Raw genomic sequence first — 22,587 nt, 5'->3', positions numbered from 1 at the left:
AACCTGTGGAACTTGTTGCCATGGGATGTTGTGAAGGGTTCAAAAAAGAATTAGATAAATTCATGGAGGATCAATCACTAGCTGTTAGTCAAGATGGTCACAGATGTAGCCCCATACTCCGAGGGTCCCTAAACCTTCAACTGCCAGAAGCTGGGATTAGATGACATAGGATGAATCACTGCAAAATCACTGTTCTGTTCAATCCCTCTGAAGCAACTGGCAGTGACAACTGCTAGAAGACAGGATACTAGGGCCAGATGGACCATTGGTCTGATCTAGTATGGCCATTCTTATGTTATGTTCTTATGCTTACTTGTGCACACAACAGGCAGAATATGACAGAGGGACTGTTTGCTGTATTTACCGCTGTAACTTGCCAGACAGATTCCCTAAATAAATCTGATATGCCTAGCTGGAATTCCCTAAGTAAATCTGAACCAGGAAACAAACAACTATTGGCTGTGACCTCTCACAAATAAGTAGAACCTATACAACAATGCTTGGTCAAGATTTACTTTTTAAAGGAAACTTTAAAGGACACTTTTTCTTAGTGAACATTAGATTTTTGTTTGTAGATGTATGGCTAATTTTCATTTCAAACCCAGTTAAATCTTTATATTAATTTCACTAGCATAAAGTCCCTGGGATGGATGGTTCAGACTTGCTTTTATCAATGTGACCTACAAATATCAGTTTCCTTAAATGAGTCATGCCTTCCTTGCCAAGATTACTATTCTGATATGTTGACCCTTTTGCTACTATAACTAAGGTTCAGGTTTTTTACTATGCCCCAAGCTATTTACAGTAGAGCAATGAGCTTATTAAGAAAATTTATCGGGTTTATACTTTAAAGCTGGCTTTATAGTATAACAACACATGCCCGATGTCCTTTGGGGAAAGAGGAAAGAATGTATCCCACCAACTGTGTAATAACGAGGTTTATAATACCCTGGCATAATTCAAATGAATGTAAGCACAACTTAATAAAGCACTTCACAGTATTTCTTTGCTAAAGGACTATGTGTAACAAAGCTTCAGAAAATATTTCAAGAGTCTGCACAGCTGACTTGGAGACTCAAAGATATTTTGCAGCACTGATGTCTTTACAAGTATTGTTGTTAAAATGGACTCATACTTGTTCCATTTTAGCTACAATTCCGTGCAACACCAGAAAATTGTTTTTACTTTTTCCTTCAAATATATATTTACAGTAATTTCCCTTTTACCCCTTTTCTGATTTTGTATCATTCCTCTTTATCACTTCAGGTGTTCTTTTTTTTTTTTTTTTTGGTAAGTTAAAGGAAAGCCAGCTTTTCAGTCACTATGTAGAGATTTCATCTGTAAAATCCCACACAAGAGTTGTGGAAAATGTTTAATAAACCTTGCCTGAGTCAATGTATCCCTGGGCCTCTCTTGGATACCAATGCTTTGCTTTCGGCAAACTGCCTTGAGTAAATTCCCAAAGGAGGGTACATTAGGAGGGCCCATGCACATCAAATTACAGAAGTTGGTCATTCTGCTATACTAACAACATACTTTATGTTTTCCAGGAATGTACAAACATTTCTAGAAAAGTGTTCCTAATCAGCCAGATTCTAGAATATGCTCTGACCCTTATATACCACCAGCCTAGCACAGAGGGGCTACAGCAGAGGTGAAAGCAGCCCCACGATGACCCCAACAAAAGCATTTTCCCAACAGCTCTGCTGCCTTCCCAGTTCAGCCCACACTATAGGGGGTTCTCTAGGGAGGGTTGAGGTATAGCTAGAATGCATTGCTCTCTGGCTATTCTTACTCAGAATAATGTCCCCTAAGGAGCTATTACAAGATGGCACAACGTAGAACAGTACTTAAACTGCTGTAAGTTTCATCAAGGACCTGCCTCCTACTCCAATTCTATGCCAAGTGCAGCAATGGAGCAATGAGAATCTGTTCGAATAGACCTGTATGACAAATGTCGTCACCTCCCTGTGAGAGAGAGGGTCAAATTGTGAATTCCATTTTGTATGGTAACATTCATTTTAGTTTATGACATTCATTTTGCGTAACGTGCTAAACTCATGTCTAATCTTAGCCAACGCAAGGTTATTATGATGTATTCCAGTAGACTCACCTACCCATTCACTACCACATGCAAGAAGACTGGGCTGGAGAGAGAGATGGCAGAATGGCCTCTGCCTAGCCTGAAACACTAACAAGACCTCAGACGTACAGAAGGGATGAGATTAAGTTAGCAGTGGGTGCATCTTAGGACTTTTGTTATTTTGCAAAGTTACATAACTCTCTAGTACTTTTTAAAAGTAAAATGACTGTGGTTAACAAATTCTTTTACTAAGCCCGTGTTTCCTGCTTGCCTCTCATGTTGTCCCAAAAGGTGTCAGACTAGAAGCTGGAGCACCCACAGCTAGATGGAACCCTGAAGGCCTGTGTGCAAGCAATAGGGGATGAGGAACAGGGAGAGGGATCTGAGGAAGCTGGATTGCAGAGTCCTAAATTGTGAGGAAGGACTCAAACAAGAAGTCTGAACCTTGGAGTTTGGAGACCCAGAGTTAGCAACAGGGACTAGACTCAGTCCAGATCCTGTTGGTTTAGAAGCACATGGGATCCAGCAGTTGGGTCTACTTACAACACAGACTGGTGACCTTCTGGAAGGGGAACTGGGCCAAGTTATATCATCCTTCTTGCTTTTGGTTACAAGGAATCATTTTTGTTTTAATTAGAAAAAAATAATCAATAGATTCCCCAGCCCCTCACCCTGCCTCTTTGCAAGACCATATAGAGCACACATGCAACTCTCCAACTTGCCCATTCACACTGATGCAGAATGGATGAGGTGATGTTGGATCAAACCCCAAAATGGGATCTATACCAGTCCATCTTCCTATTCATTATCTTGATTTTCAAGGCAAATCCCAGAGGGATATGGCTTACTTTTATATCGAGCACCACCCAGATTATTCTCCTAGCTGAATGTTTCATCTACGTCCTTCACTGGCAATCACATCACATCGCCAAAGCTTCTGGCAATCAAGTGATCACTGACTAACTCCTTAATAAACACGGTTTGTAATTCGCTAGTCTTCCATCCTAATAATACGTCTGTATCAAAACAAAACCAGTACGATGGAGATGGTTACTGGGTTCAGCCACAAAATACAGGATCTTAAAAATATAGGGCTGCCAGAGGCCTCAGGAGGTCATCTAGTCCATCTCCCTGTGCTTAGGCAGGCTTAAGTATATACAGACTCTCTCTGACAGGTGTTTGTCGAAGCTGTTCTTAAAAACCTCCAAGAACAGGGATTCCACGGCCTCCCTTGGTAACATGTTCCAGTGCTTAACCATTCTTATAGTTAGAAAGTTTTTCATAATATTAAACTGAAGCTTCTTGCTGTAAACTAAACTGATTATTTCTTGCCCTACCATTAGCAGATGTAGAAAAAAAATTATAAAACTTATCTTTATAACAACCTTTAACATATTTAAAAACCTATATCCCCCTCTGCCATCTCTTTTCTAAATTTAACGTGTCCAGTTCTTTCCATTTTTCTCGTATGTCGTGTTTTCTAAACCTCTTGTAATTTTTGTTGCTCTCCTCTGGACTTGCTCCAATTTGTTCACATCTTTCTTAAAAGCGTGGTGCACAAAACTGCTCATTTCTAATCTTGTCCTGCCATTTAATATGGAACAGTTGATGGTGACCACAAAATCCTCCACTCTTCAGCCTTCCTCAGTGCACACGTTTCACTGTCACACAATAAAGATGGCAAAACCATGGTTCACAACTTTCTTGGTGAGTTATCACAGATGTGTAACACAGTGCCATGTTCTCCTCCCCAGATCACTACAGATGACAAGCCAGACAAAGTCGGCAGTAGCGGTTTTATTTCAGGTTACAGGACCTCTTAACACTGGGAACAGGTGCTATCTCTCTGATGATTTAGAGAATCTGTCTGTACTTTTGGTGAAATCTGTCTATGTTCTGTGTTTAGGAACTCTCTCTCTCTTTACCAGACTGCAGCCTCTCTTGTAGATGTGTGGTTTTCTATCTTCTTTATTGTCCTGTTATCATGTTGGACCAGAATTGGAAAAGTGAGTGGCAAAGGAATGACAAAACAGGGTTACTGACCTAAGCACCTGACCATTGAAAGGTAATCAATCTAGACAAAAGACTGGCTCCCAACCAGGAGAACTGGTCAGCCAGGGGAGAGGTCACCTATCAACAAAGTCACCTGGTAGGCCACTGTTGTCACCTGTTCAGGTGAAACAGGGAGTTACCCAACAGAGGGTCTGGAAGGTCAAAAAGGGCAGAAGCTTCTTTGGGTACGTCTATACTACCCGCCAAATCGGCAGGTAGTATTCAATCTATCGCGCATCTCATCTAGACGCGATAAATTGATCAGCAAATCGAAACCTGTACTCCACCTCAGCAGAAGGAGTAAGCAGCATCAACAGGGGAGCCGCGGCAGTCGACTTGCTGCCGTGAGGACGGCCAGGTAAGTCAAACTAAGATACTTCAACTTCAGTTCCATGAATAGTGTTGCTGAAGTTGCCTATCTTAGATCGACCACCCCTCACCCCAGTGTAGACTAGACCTTTGTTTGCTTTCCCTCTTTGACCATTTTTCACCAGTTTAAGATGAGGGAAGCTGCTGCTAGAGCCAGATGAGGCAAGAGAGGCAGGGGAGTGGAGACCCTGCCTATCTAAACACAGATGACCCCCCAAGGAAAGAGCGAACTAGAGTAAGGGAAATGTGCATAGCATTTATTTTGTTTGTACAGATCTGTGTAAGTCTCACATGATTAAGTAAAGAACAATAATGTGATAGAATTCTGAGTTAAGTGTCCGTGTGTTACATGCTACACCTATCACTTGGTCCCTTGAAGAGTTAACCCAGATGGCTCACACCTTTGGGGGATGTTCTCTGAGAAGGTGTATTTAAACTAGGTGGCTGGGAGGTGGGGGGGTCAGCACTGGCCCTGAAGGCCAAAGGCAGGTAGACTCTGGGCCTTCATTTCTGTGAAGGAGCTAGAGGCTCAGGAAATGTTCCAGAGATGCCAATAGAGGAAAAAATGCTACAGCCTGCTGAGACCTTGGGATCCAGAGGTTTGGATTCCACCACAGTAATCTGGTGCATTTAGTCAAATCCCATTCCACAGACAGCCTTTATCTGAAGCTCAGGGAGAAAATGCTTCCCTTCAACAACTGTGCAAGACACAGATTTGGCCAAGTTATAAATGTGCTATTGCAGTCACTGCAGATGACAACTTCCATAGTCATTTAGTGCACGTTTAGTTCTCTCAGATTTTTAGGTACTGACCCTTTTATTGTGATGTGGAACACCGCTATTGAACTTCCCTCACATTTGAACTGATACAAGAAGGCACAGGAGATGGCTCATTTCTTACTTGTTAATTTGATTTTTCAAATACATCTATGCCAGTCTAGATATGCCACCTTTGTTTTGTTGTGTTGGAGGAGTTGGGGCTGTATGGAAATTTTGTTTTAATCTTTTTCTTTTCAGAAAAGTAATTTTTTGTACTTCTAACAGTGTCATTAATCACAGTGGGAGCAGAGGACCTGCACAATTAAACTCTAACAATTTATTCAGTTTATAGGAATGATGTCAAATTAGCACAGATTTTATTTTCTGTCCCCGTTTGCAAAATCCTAGGCATGTGCTCAGGGCTGCTAGCCTGTCCCTCCACTCATGCTGTCACAGCTACCCTCTATTTTTAATAGGCTAACTCCAACACAGCTAGCACAGATCTTCTCCTCGACTAGGGAATTACACTACCAGCTCAAAGTGTAGACATACACTCCGATGGTAGAGGAGGACTTGCAGAAACCAAATTTAAAACAGACCAGATGTTGCCTTTTCAGATTTTGAAACAAAAATGATACTCTAAAAGTGATTAATGTACTAAATCTTCAATTTTATTTTTGTTAGAGTAAAATATTAGAAAAGAGAATAGACTCAACAATAAAAAACAAAAAACCTAAAATGAAGTATATTAAGACTATTTTGGTCATGGCTTTTTTTTTTAAATATTTTACAAGCTCTTAAACCTGGTATGATGTGCCTTCAAGTTAACGGGCTTTCAAGCCACTTAACATTTTAAATAAATAAAAATTTCTCCCCACCTGACATCCATTGAGTTAAACCATATAGAATGGAGACAATAAGTACAAAACTTTTCCCCTCTAGCTTTTTTCATTACCATTTTCACACAGTGACTAGAGCTGGTCAAAACTCAGGGCCAGCTGTTCCTCAGGAAGTATCGACACGTTTAAATTTGACAAAATTGATAAATTCCTGCAAAATGTTTCTATTTTCCAGCAACCAATTTTTGACCAACTCTAACAATAACCATAGAGATTCAACTCTGCTTCTGCAGTGCACTTTTAGGAGTTTATGCATGATTCTGACGCCAAAAACGCCGAACTAGCAAATCAAAAGATGGCTTTGGGTAAGCAGAGATGCCAGTCATATTTTAATATAAAATCAGAATTTAAAAAATATAGGAGAATACTTACAGTTACGTTGTTTACTTAAAGAAAAACAAAACTTGCTTACTGCTTTAGTCCTATATAGGTCCCGTAATCTGTACTACATTAAATTTATATTGGACAATTCTTATTCATCTCTCCTAATTCCTATACTAAACTAATCTAAAAACTAAATTTGACCATGCACATATCTCACATTGATGCATCACACACTATTTTTAAGGCAAAGTATTAGGCTGTTCCTAGCAGCAGAGAGTCCTGTGGCACCTTATAGACTAATAGACGTATTGGAGCATGAGCTTTCGTGGGTGAATACCCAGTTCGTCGGATGCATATCCTAGCTGTTCCTGGCACTTCTTTCCTCCAAAAAGGTTTTGTGTTTCAAGGTCTTCTTTCTTACAGGCAGATGCACTGTATGGCAAAATTCTTGTCTAAAGAATGAATACTAAAAAAGTCAATCAGGGATAATATGTTCTGCCAATTTTTAAATGTCAGAAAGCAAAGAGGTGTGACTGCTGTGATTATGCTTAAGTATGGTTCTACCCTGAAAAGTGACTTAGTCAAAATGATATTGTGGGTTTTTGTATTCATTGTGTCTCACTGATTTACATATAAAATTTGCTTAGCTTGCAAGTAAAAAGATTATATCTTTTCTAGCTGTGAGGCCCACAAACACACACTGAGCTCTCACTCAGTCTGGGTTCTTTCCACTTCCTTTAATCCTGGGAATGATATGTGTTTTGCTGCCCAAATTATGCCCACGTTTACAATATTTGGTTCTAATAGAAAAACCTACTTTATTACCCTCACCACCATGATGTGCAGTTTCTAGAAATCCTAAAGACTCATTTCAAAGCCTTTATACTAATCAGGTAATCCATCTGCCCAAGGCTTCAGATAGTAGTAAAGATGGTACCAGCTGAGGGCAACAGGACACAACTGCCTACCTACGCTACTCTAAAAAGTCATTATACTCTGAAAAGTTGGGGGTCAACAGAGCCAGACACTTAGGCTTGCACAGTACAGAGGAACCAAACAGTGGACGTACCAGTGGTAAAGCTGCATCTGACAGTATCGGCCTAAAACTATGTTTCTCCTTGCCCTCTTTGTCACCTCTGGACAGTGTCAAAGCTTGGTCGGAGCCACGTTTGTTCTTGGAAAAGCTCTGCGACTTTCTAGCTCTACCAGCACTGCAGGTGTCGTCTGCTTCTATGGCACCAAGCCAAGAGGTCAAAGCTTCTGAGACAGTCCACCTACTGCAAGACAGGTCTTTTAGGAGGCAGGACCCTGAACCAGTAGGGGGGAAAGAGGCCCAGAGATGACAGGTCATATGACATGGCATACAAGTCTGACAAACATCTGGCATACCAGGAAGGAGGGGAGGAGTAGGATAGGGAGTGAGAGGACAGAATGGTTGCCAATTTCCTCCAACATGACCAAAGAGACAGGGATCAGGCTGGGGCACTGTTAAAACAGCTGATCTCTCTGACAGCCACCTGTACCAACTCCAGTGACAATGGATTCTTTTCCATGCTACCATACCATACAGCCAATGCAGTCACTAAAAACTCAGGGGTTGCGTGGACTATGAACAAGTCTATGAACTGGAATGATCTGATATACCCTGTGCACTACACCCCTGTAAAGCAGCATACAAAAAAGTCAACACATTCAACCAGGAGGAGGAGGAAGAACAGGTGGCACAGTTCTGATATCCAGTCCACTACCAGTGAGACTGTGGAGCTTGGACTTCAGCTAACTGGCACTGTTTTGAAGACAGTTATACTTTATTTCACTTGACACACTTGTAAATAGTTTTTGAGGCCAGGCAGCTGATATGACTGCAATGGTTTTCTGGATATTTTAGTACCTTTGGTTTGGTTAATAAATTAGTCTGATTGTACAATACACTGGTGTGTGAATGCTTGGAAAATGAAGGAAAAATCAGGAAATTGTATTCAAAGCTTTCAATAAAAGTTTAAAACTCTTATAATCATATAAAACCAACAACAAATCAGAAGTACCAAATATATTGATATGTATACAGCACTACAGTCCCCCCGACAGCATCGCATTTCCATATCGACTGCACCTGGCAATACAAGGATGTAGGTGCACAAGGCATCCCTTATTTCCCTTGCTCTCCTGGAACCTGTCCCAACAATGACAGATGCACTTTTTGGTGGCCTGTATTGGGACTGCAAACCAGCAGTGTTTTGAGCCCACTTCATATGAGAACTCCCACAATAAGGCTCACAGACATTGTACAGGACACAGCATACCATACAGCACTGGCCACGTTGGCTTCCAAATGAGCTGGCAGATAGTGCCATCTTGTCTTCAGCTAATCAAATGTGCACTCCACAACTACTCAGTGTGTAATTAAATGTTCTGCCAGATGCTCTGAGATCTGAGCACAGTTTCATGAGCCACAGCAGTAGAGGGTAGACAGGGAACCATAAAACAACAGTGGGTACAGACACCCTGATAGCCATACCATATAGCAGTAATGCAATCCCTGCTTGTCCACCCATGTAAATATCACATCTTCTCAGCACTCTGCCATCATGCATCTTGCCAGGACATCCCATGTTGGTGTTTATGAACCTGTCTGTGGTTGACCAATGCCTGCAGAACAATGGACAAGTGCTTTTTGTAGCTTACATATTTATCTCCTCCTTGAGGCAGACCAAAACATGGACATGTGAGTGCCATCAGTAGCCTCAGTGCAGTTTCTCTCAAAGCCAGCTATTATTTCAGGTACATTGGCTGTGTCCACCACCTGTGGATAGACCACAGGATTCATCACCTCACAAACCTCCACCACTACAGTACTGGAAGTGGACTTGCCAACACCAAACTGGTCTGTGACAGACCTGTAATAGTCGGGGGTAACGAGCTTCCAGATAGCAACAACAACCTAATTTGGCACTGGTATAGAACCACAGAAATGGAGAGCAGGAAGAGACCTTAAGATATCTTCCAGGTCCAGCCACCTGTGTGGTGACAGGTCCAAGCAAACCTAAATCATCCCTGACAAGTGTTTGTCCAAAGGAGGTGGTGGAATCCTATTTAGAGTTCTAGTCCAGCGCGTCATTACCCTTATAGTTAGAAAGCTTTCCCTAATGTCTAAACTAAATCTCCCTTGTTGCAGATTAAGCCCATTACTTCTTGTGATACCTTCAGTGGACACAGAGAACAATTAATCACAGCACTCTTTAGAGCAGCCCTTAACACATTTGGAGACTGTTATCAGGTCTCCCCTCAGTTTTCATTTCTCATGACTAAACATGCCCAGTTTGTTTGTTTTTTAACTTTCCTCAGAGGGCACGTTTTATAACCTTTTATCATTTTTGTTGTTCTCCTCTGGACTCTCTCCAATTTGTCCACATTTTCCTAAAGTGTGGTGTCCAGAACTGGCTGTGCCTCACATGTGCCAAGTAGAGTGGGATAATAACCTCCCATCTCTTACATACAACACTCCTATTAATACATCCCAGAATAATATCAGCATTTTTCACATCTGCATCATACTGTTGACTCATTCAGTTGCTGATCCACTATCACCCTCAAATCCTTTTCAGCAGTAATACCACCTAGCCAGTTATCCCCTATTTTGTAGCTGTGTGCTTGATTTTTCCTTTCTGAGTCAAGTATTTTGGACGTGTCTTTATTGAATTTTATCTTGTTGAATGCAGACCAAATTTGTCAAGGTCATTTTGAATTCTAACCCTATCCTCCAAAGTGCTTGCAACTCCTCCCATCTTGGTGTCATCTGCAAATGTTATAAGCATGCTTTTCATTCCATTATCCAAGTCATAAATGAAAATAGTGAATAACATCACACACAGGACTGATCCCTGGCAGGACTCCACTAGATAGCCCACCAGCTCCAATTAGATAGAAAACTGCTGATAACTACTCTTTGAGTATGGCCTTTCAACCAGTGGTGCACCCACTTGATAGTAATTTCATCTAGACCACATTTCTCTAGTTTGTTAATGGGAATGTCATCTGAGATTGTCGAAAGCCTTACTAAAATCAAGATATATAACATCTACAGCTTCCCCCATCCACTAGGCTAGTAACCCTGTCAAAGAAGAAAATTAGGTTGGTTTGGCATGATTTGTTCTTATGCGTTCTCCCTCTTTTGCATATCCTGGGGCCATAGGATTGGCTGGAGGGGGTGAATTCCTCACAGAGCTCCTTGAAGGTCTGCTTCCTCACGCGGAAGTTCTGGACCATTGCTGCTCATCCCAGGTCTCCATGACAATGTATTCCCACCATGTTGTTCTAGTTATTTTGCTCCAGAAGTGGCAGTCTGCCCATGGGGAATCCATAGCAAAGGCAGCTAGAGTAGTGTGTAGGCTGTCATGAATATACGTCCCCTCTGAGACCCACTGCCGTCTTCCAAGAGTCAAAAACCACTGCTGAAATGTCAGCCACTGTCTTGTAGAAATATCTACCCTTCCTCAAACAGTTCAGTCACAAGCACAAGCAGTTTCATTCCAAGGCCCCAGATGGAGCATGAAAAGCCTAAATCTATTAGTGGGCTAAAACCAGTTTCCATGCAGAGGCTCAACAAGTTCTCCTCCAACACTACTGTAAAACAATTACTAGAGTGGCTCCAGCAACCAAGGCACTACGAACCCTCGGATATACTGCTGGAATTCTATCCCCAAACCCGTGTAAATGCAGAACCTGCATGGCCTTGGTACACAGGTAAGGATAGTGTGAGTCTGACAGTACAGACATTCAGAGCTGTGATTGGCAAGCATATGCCTGCATGCACATGAGCCAGAACACAGGTATACACTGCAGTGTTGACATATCCTTTAAGATGTATGCTGTTCCTCCTTGCCACTTTAGGATTGATTATGCCCAATATCAAGCTGCCTGCTTGACTTGATGGTGGTGTTGCCACTTCAAAGAGCTGCTACTGTGGACACTTTCTGTGCAGGGAGCAGAAGCCTTTGAAAGTGATGTGGGTTCACTGCACAGTCAGAGTAATGAGGACTAAATTTGGTTTTGAGTTTTTTGGGTTTTTTTTAAATGCTGGCTACCCAGATTTTGCAGCACAGACACAGCACTTTCAAAGGCTTCCCACTGCCTGCACAGAATGGAGCCACCATGGCAATGAAAGTGTTCTGTAAAGAAGTTAAGGCCATAGAACAGTCTGAGTTCAGAAAGTGCCAAGTAGCAGCAGAGGGACCAAAAAGAACTGGAAAAATTAAATGTGAACTGAAATACTTTTTAATTTGAAGCGACATACAGTCCTGAGAGACAGTAGCACACATTGCTTCCAGAACAAAACTCCATGCATGCTCAGTACATCCATTAGAAAAGCAGTACTGCAGCACAGCCAATCCACACAAAACCATCATCTACTCCCTTGGAAGCACATTTCTTCCCCTTCCATATAAAGGCCTCTTGAGTCTGCCCAATAGTGCTGTGGCTGTTACCACACTAGTCGATACTGCAGTTCTGTACCCTCCCAATCCAGCAAAGAACTTGTTATCTATTTTATCTAAGGAAATGGGGTGTGGATATCACCCCAACCTAACCCACAGACACACAAATTAGAGGGCACAGCATGGAGGTCTTGCCCTGATGACTGGAGACTGGCGGATGTCCCCAACCTCATTCCTGGGAAGAGGGCTAGGGACAAGTAGGCTGGCTAGAATAGAAGCAACAGGATCACCATCCTCACAGCCCTTACTGAGCACTGTGCTAGCTAGCAATGAGTGCTGCTGTCAAAGAAATCCCAGGATAATTCTTTCAACCTTTCACATAAATAAAATACAAACTAGTGTTGAAGTCCTAAATCATTAACAGAACACATGTGCACACTTCAGTTACAAAAGGGGGCAGGGCTTGACTGTCAGAGAATCCAGAAATGCAGAGTTACAGCTGTCTGTTTAAAAACTGTGGCACTTAGTGTTAAATACTTACATATTTGTTATAAACAGCTAATAATAATGCTGTAAACTATTTAAGTCGTATGACAATCACAAAGCATTAAAAACTAAGCTTGTGTGTCCCACTGACTCTTCACAGAGCAGCTACCTCCGGATCTGCCATATTGTCACCACTTCAGCATCAGGAGAGCTCTCTAGTAGAGATCTGCTGGAAACTTTTAAACTAGAAAATAAATAAAATGAATTCCACTCCGGAAAGCAAATTCTGATAATAAAGTGGAAGCCATCAGGAAGCCATCACTTAAATTCTTGACAGCTGACAAACTGCAAAGTCCAGAATACTGCATATGACAAGTACGAAAAAAAGACACACAAAATGACATACTCAGAAAATTGAAGACACTTGTGAAAAAAAGACTGTGGGCCCCACAACATATACGATACCTCATGAAGCAAGTACCTGAAAATCTCAAAACCCACAGGATCCCACAGGGAAATATTTTGCACACCTAGAAGAAAATAAAATCCATTCTTTGCTGGGTCTAGATATTGAGGATGGTCTTCTATACTGTCTGTTAATAGCAGTAATCAGAATCTACAAAAAATAAAAGTAAATGAGCTACTCAACATTCTGTAATTGCTATTCTCAATGAATCCTGAAAGATGGAGAGAGAAGCTAGCTGCATCCTGTAAAACCTTTAAAACAGAGTAAACACTTTAATTTTTTCCTGATACAGTTCCTGTAACAGAAATACTGACTACAGTATAGACGGTTTTATTAACATATAGACCTCTGCATCTATATTGTCTCCATTTATGAGCAATGTAATATATATAACAAGCCTTTTCTCTTTCAGGATGTGTCTTCCACACAGATATATCTAAAAATTACTGATGAAAAAAGGAAACGAACACAGAATCTGAGGAGGAACCATCCGTCCCTATATCCTACTCTGCTTTCTGTGTAGGAACTATACTGTTATAACTTTTCTGTCTTCTTTCCTACTTGACATAAACATATCTTGCTTTCCCTCACTTATTTACACATTATTCATCCAAACAGTGGACAGACTATTCCCTAACTTCCTACTTCCTTGCTGAGTGCTGTTACATTTTTGGATGCTTTACTTACCTACATCCTAGAACAATAAGTGAAGACTGAGATGTACTTCTGTAAGTATCACCTAATTTGAATTTTGCAGTGTCATTCATATCTACTTTCTTGTTACAGAAGAAATAGTAGAAAGTAGAGAGTATATCTGAAGTTAATTGCCAGCTTTATATTTCAAAATAATAAATAATAATAATAATAATAAAAACAGATACATTTAAAAACAAAAATATCTGATTGTTTTCTTTTTACCTCTAGGACAGCTCAACTGTTTTTCTCCTCTAACAGTTGATGATATCACAAACATACCAGGCCTTATGTACTCTGTGAAAAGCTGGAACCAAATGTGCAGGAAGCACAGCTGATTTCTGCACAGCACTACGCTACTGCTGAAGCATACATACTATATGTACCCTAAAACTGAGTTCCCTACAAATTAATAATTCGATTTTCAATCAAAACAAACACTGCATAAGCTCATACAAGAGCAGATATCCACCATTAAACACAACTTCACATTACTGAAAAAAATTGACTAAACTTGGTTTCACCATAGCCATGGTATATAAAAAAGTGACTACATACTATTTCTAAGGGCCAGATTTTTGCCATCCTTACTCATACCAAGTAATAAGTTACTCCACGAGTAGTCCCACTAAAATCCATGGGGCTACTTATGGAGAAATGTACTACTAAACATAAGTAAGGTTATTAGAATCCAGCCCCAAATAAATTTAATATCAAGTATTTACATGTTCATTACAAATAATTTCAACTTTTTTCTCCCAGCTAGATAGACCATAAGCCTAAAAGCCCACCTAAAAGTATAACAGGCTTGTTTTGTGTGGGAAGCATCTAAAAGGGAAGGTTCATGCTTGTATCCTTGAGGAGAATTGTTTGTTTTTTAAACACACACAAAAGCAAACTCTGTATGTGAAGAAAATTCTGTTCGTGAATCTTAAATTACATTTTGTAGTTTAGAAGAGATGGAACTATTTATTTAAGTTTTCACAGACAGACAGTTTTCTTCTAGGTTGCCTGATGCATTCTCCATGTATGTACACAGAAATACAACATTTAAAATTTAGTCAGCAATTGGAAACATTGTTGACATAATACCAATCTGTGACATTAGAAATCTTAATGATTCTCTATCCTTTTATATTTAATAATACATTTGTTAAAATTATTGATTTAAGAGTTACAAGTTTAGAACATAATAATCCAAAACTAGTGTCAACTGCTTTATCCAGCATTTAGTAGGGTATTTTCAGACATGAACCAACTCCTGCCCGAAAAGAAAAAGAAAAGAGTAAGTGGATTATGAAGAACTGGGAGATGACATCAGAAGTTTTGAGCGAGTGTCTTGTACTTCTCCTTAACGGTACAAACGGTACGTCTATAAGAATCTATATAATGTTGCCCTTTAAAAAATAGTTTACCTTGTTACTAGTGCAATCATTCAAAACCTCTTCTGAAAATTACACTATTGCTAATGTTTAGAGGGAGTAAGAATGTTTTTAAATCTGTTTTCTTCTTTAAATACATTGATATTTACTGTTCACCAACTCAATCTTAATTATTTCACATCTGTGGGTAACACTGCTTTGAGTAGTAATGCTTAGATAATGTAACAGGCATTAGAGAAAAAATAAGAGAAATTCTCACTGCTTTACCTAAAGTCATTACAATTATTTTTTTGCTTGTTCTTTTAAAATTATACTACATCTTGTATACACAGGAAATTCTGCAGTACTGCAATGTTTTGGAAGACAGAGTTAATTCCTGTTGCTATCTATGGGTTTGATCGGCGGAGGTACTGAGTAACATCAGCACCCACTGAAGTCAATGGAAGGGGAAGAAGTTTCGCACCTCACAGGATTAGACCCTATATTAGCATACCTCTTTTGCAATGTTCTGGTGAAATTTACTATAAACTCTTGCTTTCATGGTCTAACAATACAGTACAAACTCCCCATTCCATGTAAAATTTAATAGACTTCTGTCTCAAATACCTCCTTTCCTTCTCATTGCCAAGACCATTTAATATAAATCTTTTCCATTGCTTCCTCCTGCTAGTTTTCAGCAAGAAAGTTGATATTGTTCAGCATAGTGAAAGCACTGCTTTAAAAGTCAGTCTGCTCATTAAATTATTCTGCTGGCTGTGTGTTCTCATTAAAAATGTATAAAGATCAGATAATTGCAGTAAGTATTATTAATCTTGATTTTCCTGGTTTAGATTAAGGTTCTACTTTTAAATCTAAAACAAAGACCTGGAAATGGCAGGGAAAATGTTAAACGAAATGACAATATCTAAAACTCTTTAGAAGCTTCCCTTAAGAACACAGGGAATCACTGTGTACTGAAAAAACACTTACAGTCCTTCATACAAGTCACAGTGGAATGACAATCATGTTTTTAGTTCAGACATTATACTGGCAATTGCTTAGAACAGACGTTGCAATTCCATCTGAATCGTGAAACATATCTACTGCAAACTTTATTGATTTTTAGGTTAACCAACTGCCTTTATTAAACCAAGCAACCATTATCAGATGAAAACCCAGCTAAGAATCCAGTTAGGCTAACAGTATTTTTTTGAAACATACCAACCCATTTCCTTTTTTTAAATGGTGTTATTTTGAATGAAAAATACATACATACACTTGTGTTCTATTTCTCAAGAGAACAATTTACATTTTAAAAATTCACTCATACAAGATTGTATAAAATTCACATTTCACCTCCAAGGACTACATATTCCCAGAGAAACCTTGTTTCCTTGACTCCCAAGCAACACATATGGTATGCAGCATACTGCAGCAAACTCTTTAAACATTCAATAAAAGACAATGATCCTCTTACCTTGTTTAGCTCTGTCTATTCGACACATTTACAATGTGAACAGAAACGTATGATATGGTCAAGTGACCACATCTTTTCCTTTGCATCACTGTGATAAGTAATTTTCATGTAAAATAATTATCACCCTATTTTTTTGTACTCTGAAAGCCTTATGCCTTATCTGGGGATTTTCTCTCAGATGATGAAGCAAAGACACAGCCTGAACTCTGTTGCTGAAAGACTGCAGCCCTTCCTTCTACAAATCCCTCCCAGCATATGGTACCCAATCACACACAAGTTCGTCAGTTCTACTGGTCTTAAACTGGTTGTAATAGGATGATTGACAAGGCAACACAGCACTTCTAAAGTGTAAAAACAATGCATCCATACTGATGTACAAGAAATTTCCCTCACAGGAAATCAGTGTTACCAAGGAGATAAAGTGACACCTATATTAAACAAACCTCCACTACCATATTTGCAGTCAACATTTGCTATGATATGGTTTTAAAAAGCTTGTTAACACGAAAATGTATTATAGAAAATAAACAGAATTGTAGAAGTGAAGCAATGCCTCATCTGTTTTGTTACTGAGCTTTATTCATGTACTGTATTTCAAATAATTTAGCCTTCAAGTCTTTTTTTTTTAAATACAGACAAAAACATCTATCCTGAAACATAAATATGTTTACATCTCAATACTGCATAACGTTATTGTTTAGTGTCTGTGATATATATGTGATATCTTTCACAAGATATCAGACTTTTGTGTACAGTTATGGAACACAATAAAAATGCAATCAATAATATATTATCATTTTAATATACTTGGCAGGCATAGGGTCAGGGTCAGCAGTACCTAAACTATCTTCAGTTTGATTAGAATGCACGTGCTGTCCATTTGCAATGAGGTTGAAGTACGTCATTTCTGAAGACTCTTAGCAATCATCAAGTCAAAATTTTAACACTAACTGCTGGACCTTATACATCAGAGGTGGGCAAACTATAGCCCGTAGGCCATATCTGCCCTGTGAGACCCTCCTGCCCGGCCCCTTAACTCCTGCCCTGGGAGGCTAGCCCCAAGCCCCTCCCCTGCTGTTTCCCCTCCCCACAGTCTCAGCTCACTGAGCCGACGAGGCAACGTTCTGGGAGGCAGGGCTGCGAGCTCTTGCTGGGCAGCACAGCTGCAGAGTCGCAGCCTGACCCGGTACTCTGTGCTGCGCAGTGGCATGGCTGGCTCCAGCCACGTGATACGGCTGCCTGTCCTGGTGCTCTGGGCAGCGCGCTATAGCGCCACCAGCCACTGGTGCTCCAGGCAATGCGGTAGGGGGACAGGGAGGCGTTGGACAGAAGGCAGGGGAGTTCGGGCTGGTGATCAGGGGCAGGGGTGTGGATAGGGGTTGGGGCGGTCAGAGGGCGGAACAGGGGGGTTGAATGGAGGCAGGGGTATGGGGGGGGCAGTCAGAAATGAGAGGAGCGGTTGGATGGGGCTGCGGGGGGGCAGTCAGGGGCACAGGGACTGGAGGCTGTCAGGAAACAAGGAGGGGTGGATGGGGCAGGAGTCCCGGGGGGGGCTCAGGGGGGAGAAGCAGGGGTGGGTCGGATGGGGGGCGAGGGCCAGGTCACGCCAGGCTGTTTGGGGAGACACAGCCTCCCCTAACCGGGCCTCTATACAATTTTGGAAACCCGATGTGGCCCTCAGACCAAAAAGTTTGCCTGCCCCTGTCCTACGTGAAGCAATAGAGGTGCTAAATCATGTACCAGCTTCCTCACTTTGAAACACAAATGCTGCTAGAATGCCATTATGTTCTACTGCAACAGAAAACTGCAGCAAAAGGGGACAGTGAATGAAAGGTTATGTTTTTTAAAAAAGTAACATGAACTTTCAATTAAATTAAAAGCTAAACGTAAAAATATAAGAAATCTATAGTAGTGCTGTGCTGTAAACAACTGAGAGTCCTTTTTAGAAAAATACATTAAGCCATATATATTTAAAACTGTATAAAAAAAGCTTAAATATATGAATAGACAAGGCAAAAACAAAGCTCTCATTCATTTAAAAGTTGTAACCCAAGGCCCCTTTGTTTATTATTGACTGTTCTGCATATCTGAAACGAAGCATTTCCAAAACCCATTCTTTTTCTATCCCTACAGTTAAAACTTTCTTCAGGCCTCATCACCTCTCCTCTTAATTACTGCACTCTCCTCCTTTCTGGCCTCCATAAAATGCAAATTGCCCTATCCTTGCCCCTCATAGCTGCTGCAACTATCTTCTTTGTCCACCTATCTGACCACAACTCCACCTCTTCCCTCCTTTATCTCCCTACTCTGGCTTCCCCTCCGCCAGTGCAGCAAGTTCAAGCTTCTTATTCCAGCCTTCTGGCATCTCTCTGCTCCCTTTCCTACCAGTCCACTCTGGTCTCTTTTCCGAAACAGCCCCTACGTTCAATCAATGACAAAAGCTTTGAAGTCCTATTTATTCTCTTTCCCCATACACATCTCCCCATGTTCTTTCACAATAACCCCTGCACATCCTTCCCAAACTGGTTCACAGGCCATATATTCTCTTCACATCCAGGTACCTCCTTGAGACCCACCTCGGCAACCAGTTGAATCCAACAAGTTTGTGGAGTTACTGAAGATAGCTCCATCTATAACATAGGCTAGCAGCACCGCCTATTACATGACCATATTTTCAGATTCTTGTAACAGTCCAAACTTTAAAAAGGTGGGCTGAAATTCTCCATCCTGAGCATCTGCCTCAGGCTGTAGTGAGTTGTTCTGTTTTTCCCCGTTTGTTTGGTTTCATTTGATTGTTTTTTGAAATGTTTCGGCCAAAATGGGTCAGACATTTCTAAGAACGAGTTTAGGGGAAAACATGTTTTGCCATGTTAAAAAATCCTTACAGTCATTTTGTTGAGAAAGTCTAGCAACCCTACACTTTGGACAAGGACATTTGGCAGGCAACTGGCCTTTATACCAAGGATGTATCTTTTGCTGTTGCAATGAACACCTACCCAAATTTGCATGCTACCTCTCCTGTATGTGACTGTACTGCACATGTGCCACCTCCATACCTCAATTCAGCATGTTCCAGTGTGAGGATACAGGCGCTCAGAACTTTCCCTGCAATTGCTGTTCAGGGCTAGGGTAAGAGACTCTCTCTTCTGTACTCTCACTGACCCTCCTGCTGGCACCTAGGCAATGTGAAGGAGGAAGGTGCCTGTGAATACTGAGGGAACAAGCGCCAAAGCAGATGTGGTGGAATGAAGTAGTCAGGTGGGCCAAGCAGCCATGAGCAGGATGGGGGAGAGGGAGCCTGAGGACTGGGGGATGAAAGATGGAGGGGAAGAACTGAGATCCTGAGGAGGTGGGGGGGGGCAGGGCAGTATAGAGCTGCCTGGGCAAAGAGATTGCAACAAGGACCCAGGGAAGGGGCAAAGGGCTGGGATTTAGACAGACCCAGAAGTGAGGTGGGAACTGGAACTGGCTAGGCAATAAGACTGGGAGTAGGTGGGAAGAGACTGGGTCAAGAAGTCTGAGGAGCGGAAACTGGGACTGGGTTACAAAGGAGAATACACCTTGGATAAGGACCGGGGTGGGGAAAACAGAAGACAGTAGTTGGATGGAATGGGGCAGAAGAGTCTTTGAACACAAGACCACACTCCCCCACAGAGCCTGGAATGGAACCAAAGGTTCCCGAGTCTCACCATTGCTCTGCTGTTAGCAAACAGCTGTGAAACCCACTGACAAAGCATGTGTCTTATCCCTCTCTGGTGCTGCTTCACACAAAAAATGACTACTTACTACTCTGCTATCAGTTATTGTTAGCTCGTGGCTAGTACGGGGCACATGTTTTTAATAATGATTTGAACAAAATAAAAAAGACACCAAAGGCCATCTGCTAAGTATGCACTTCTCAACAGTACAGATATAACTTCTTCATGTAAGCTCTAACTGTAACACTGGAGGAGTTGAACTGCTAATAGCAATAGCTTAAAAATGTACGAAGAGTTCCATAATATAGATAAGGTTCCAAGTCAGACAGTGGTCTGGGAGAATGACCATTTATTTGAAGAGACACTGTCACATCTTACTTGAATAAAAACTTAGGTTTTATAAAACTAAAATTTTCAATGCTTTTTTTCTTAATTCCAGCTGAAAGTCTCCTTGTTAACAAAAGATCTCCTCTATGGTGTTTGTAATCCAAACATGGCAATATTTGTCCTGCAGGAGAACCAGTTGTGAAACAGACAATTTTATTTCCATCATGAGAGATTCTCCATGCTGAAAGATAATGCAAAATGTGAAGAAACATCCCAGTGAAAAACAAACTTATGTTCTGAAGTTTCACTTTATAATATTTTCAGTTATTATGTTGACAAGAACACATATGTTTAAAATATGAGATTAAATTCTTAGCTGATGTAAATCGGTATAGTTCCACTATCAATTTATACCAGCTTGGGATCTGGCCCTATATTTCTGAAATATAGATTGCGTCTTTTTACTTCAGCTGAGAATCTTGCTCATCATTATTAACCTGTGAGTGTTCCTTTAAGTATGGAAGTGCATATTCAACAGAATTGATTACAACTTAGTCACTGTATTTGTGCACACACCCTCTTTATCTTCCAAGCTGTTCGACAACTCTCTGGTTTGCTACAAAATTAATTGTAAAAGGAGCATTTTTGCAGGACAACTAATTTCTTACTGAAGAAGTTAATGTAAGATAGATAATATACAATAAACCCTTTAAAATAATAAATGTAGAGTCTATTAACAGATTTATATGAGAGCTGTGTTTTGGAAAACAATTCTCATTTTCTTTGAGACAACTGAAAATGCTGTTTATAATTCAATAAACCATCAGTCTGAAAATTAATCCTTAAGAGTTATTAAAATTGAGAGCAAACATGAATTGTATTTCTTTACTCATTTCAGAAAAGACTCTTCCAACCATAGTCCTGTTTTCTTTAGTGCTATGCCATCTAGTTAAATGCAAAACAAAAATTCTTAGCTAGCTTCAGCTGTTGCATTTTATGCAGCAACACAGTTTTATGACTCACAATGAATCACACAGAAATACAAATACTATTTAAGACAGCCATGTAAACAGTAAGTCAGTGAGCCAGGGCTTGACAAATGCATTTACCAATGGTGAGTAGAAAAGTTTCCTCATTACAAACATTGGGATAATGTGCCAGCTATAGTACCCTGCACAATGAGGAATAATCTGGTTGAGGACTCTGAGAGCTATTCTAAAGCAAATAATGCATAACCAAAACTTTCTTAAAAATAACCAAAACCCCCCATGTTTGTAGCCTGTAAGGTTGAGAAGAAAACCTTTCAAATGTGAACTGAATGTAAATCAATCAGTGTAGCACTTGCCTACAGAGGGGGTTTAGTCCATACTCATTTGAGTTAGTGCTGATTGAAAATGCCTGCATACACACAATGCAAACCCTTAAAGTGCACTAACTCCCTACCCAGTGCAAATTCTGGAGTCTTCTTTCAAATTATACTAAATTTGATGTGAATTGAGTTAATGCAGATTTACTTTTCATGTGCACATAATTCTTCTTCCTCACTACTTAGGCAGTACTCCAACTGCTATCCTGCACTGCTTTTGTGGGTATCCGTGACTGACTTGTTTATATGTGTAGCCTCCACTACTCCAGAGCCAAGTTGACCAGAGGTTTAAATTATGGCATGGGACCAGAATCGGTCCATTTGCTCCGGGATTCAAATATGTCAGCATAACAGCATTATAGTGGTATTACTCCAGCAGTCTTACAACATTCTTAGAGCAGTCTCTTGGAGCCGTGGCGAGATCCTTAATCTCCTCACTATCTGAGAACAAGCAACTGTGCAGGCAACTCTTGTGACCAACCACCACAACAAGAAACATTTTGTGGGGATCTCAAAGCTGATGCCTAAGAAGGGTCACAGCTAGAATGCCTACGAGTGCCATATAAAGAGTGAACATTGGAAAAACCATAAGGGATAACCAAAAGCCTAGTGGCGTGCATGTGTCCAGTCCATGTTATAGGCAATTGGGCAGGAGTTTTTGTAGGGAATACCACAACAGAACGCTGGGTCCTTGTGAAGGGTGGTATTCCACCACTTCCACACTAGGGCCCATGTAGACAACAAGTGGGACAGTGAAGAGATCTCCCCGAACAGCCAAGCTCTCTTCGGAACTCA

The 22,587-nt window shown here is 40.7% G+C and overlaps 1 protein-coding gene across 7 annotated transcripts in view; it reads right to left on the bottom strand.

Annotated features, from left to right (window-relative positions):
* Positions 1 to 22,587, bottom strand: part of MBNL2 (muscleblind like splicing regulator 2) — a 249,726-nt gene that overhangs the window by 125,204 nt on the left and 101,935 nt on the right. The window contains exon 1 of one of the 7 annotated variants that reach the window (XM_030567598.1): positions 16,402 to 16,610. The exons of 5 other annotated variants lie outside the window; for them this stretch is intronic. The gene's annotated coding sequence lies outside the window, so the exon portion shown is untranslated. Of the gene's footprint in view, positions 1 to 12,885; positions 12,911 to 16,401; positions 16,611 to 22,587 lie in introns of those variants that run through there. One more of the 7 variants, XM_030567605.1, reaches the window with a different exon arrangement.

This window comes from Gopherus evgoodei, chromosome 1, assembly GCF_007399415.2.
Source record: "Gopherus evgoodei ecotype Sinaloan lineage chromosome 1, rGopEvg1_v1.p, whole genome shotgun sequence".
Lineage (NCBI taxonomy): Eukaryota > Metazoa > Chordata > Testudines > Testudinidae > Gopherus > Gopherus evgoodei.
The sequence above is the reverse complement of the archived record's forward strand: the minus strand, read 5'-3'. Positions and strand labels throughout refer to the sequence as shown.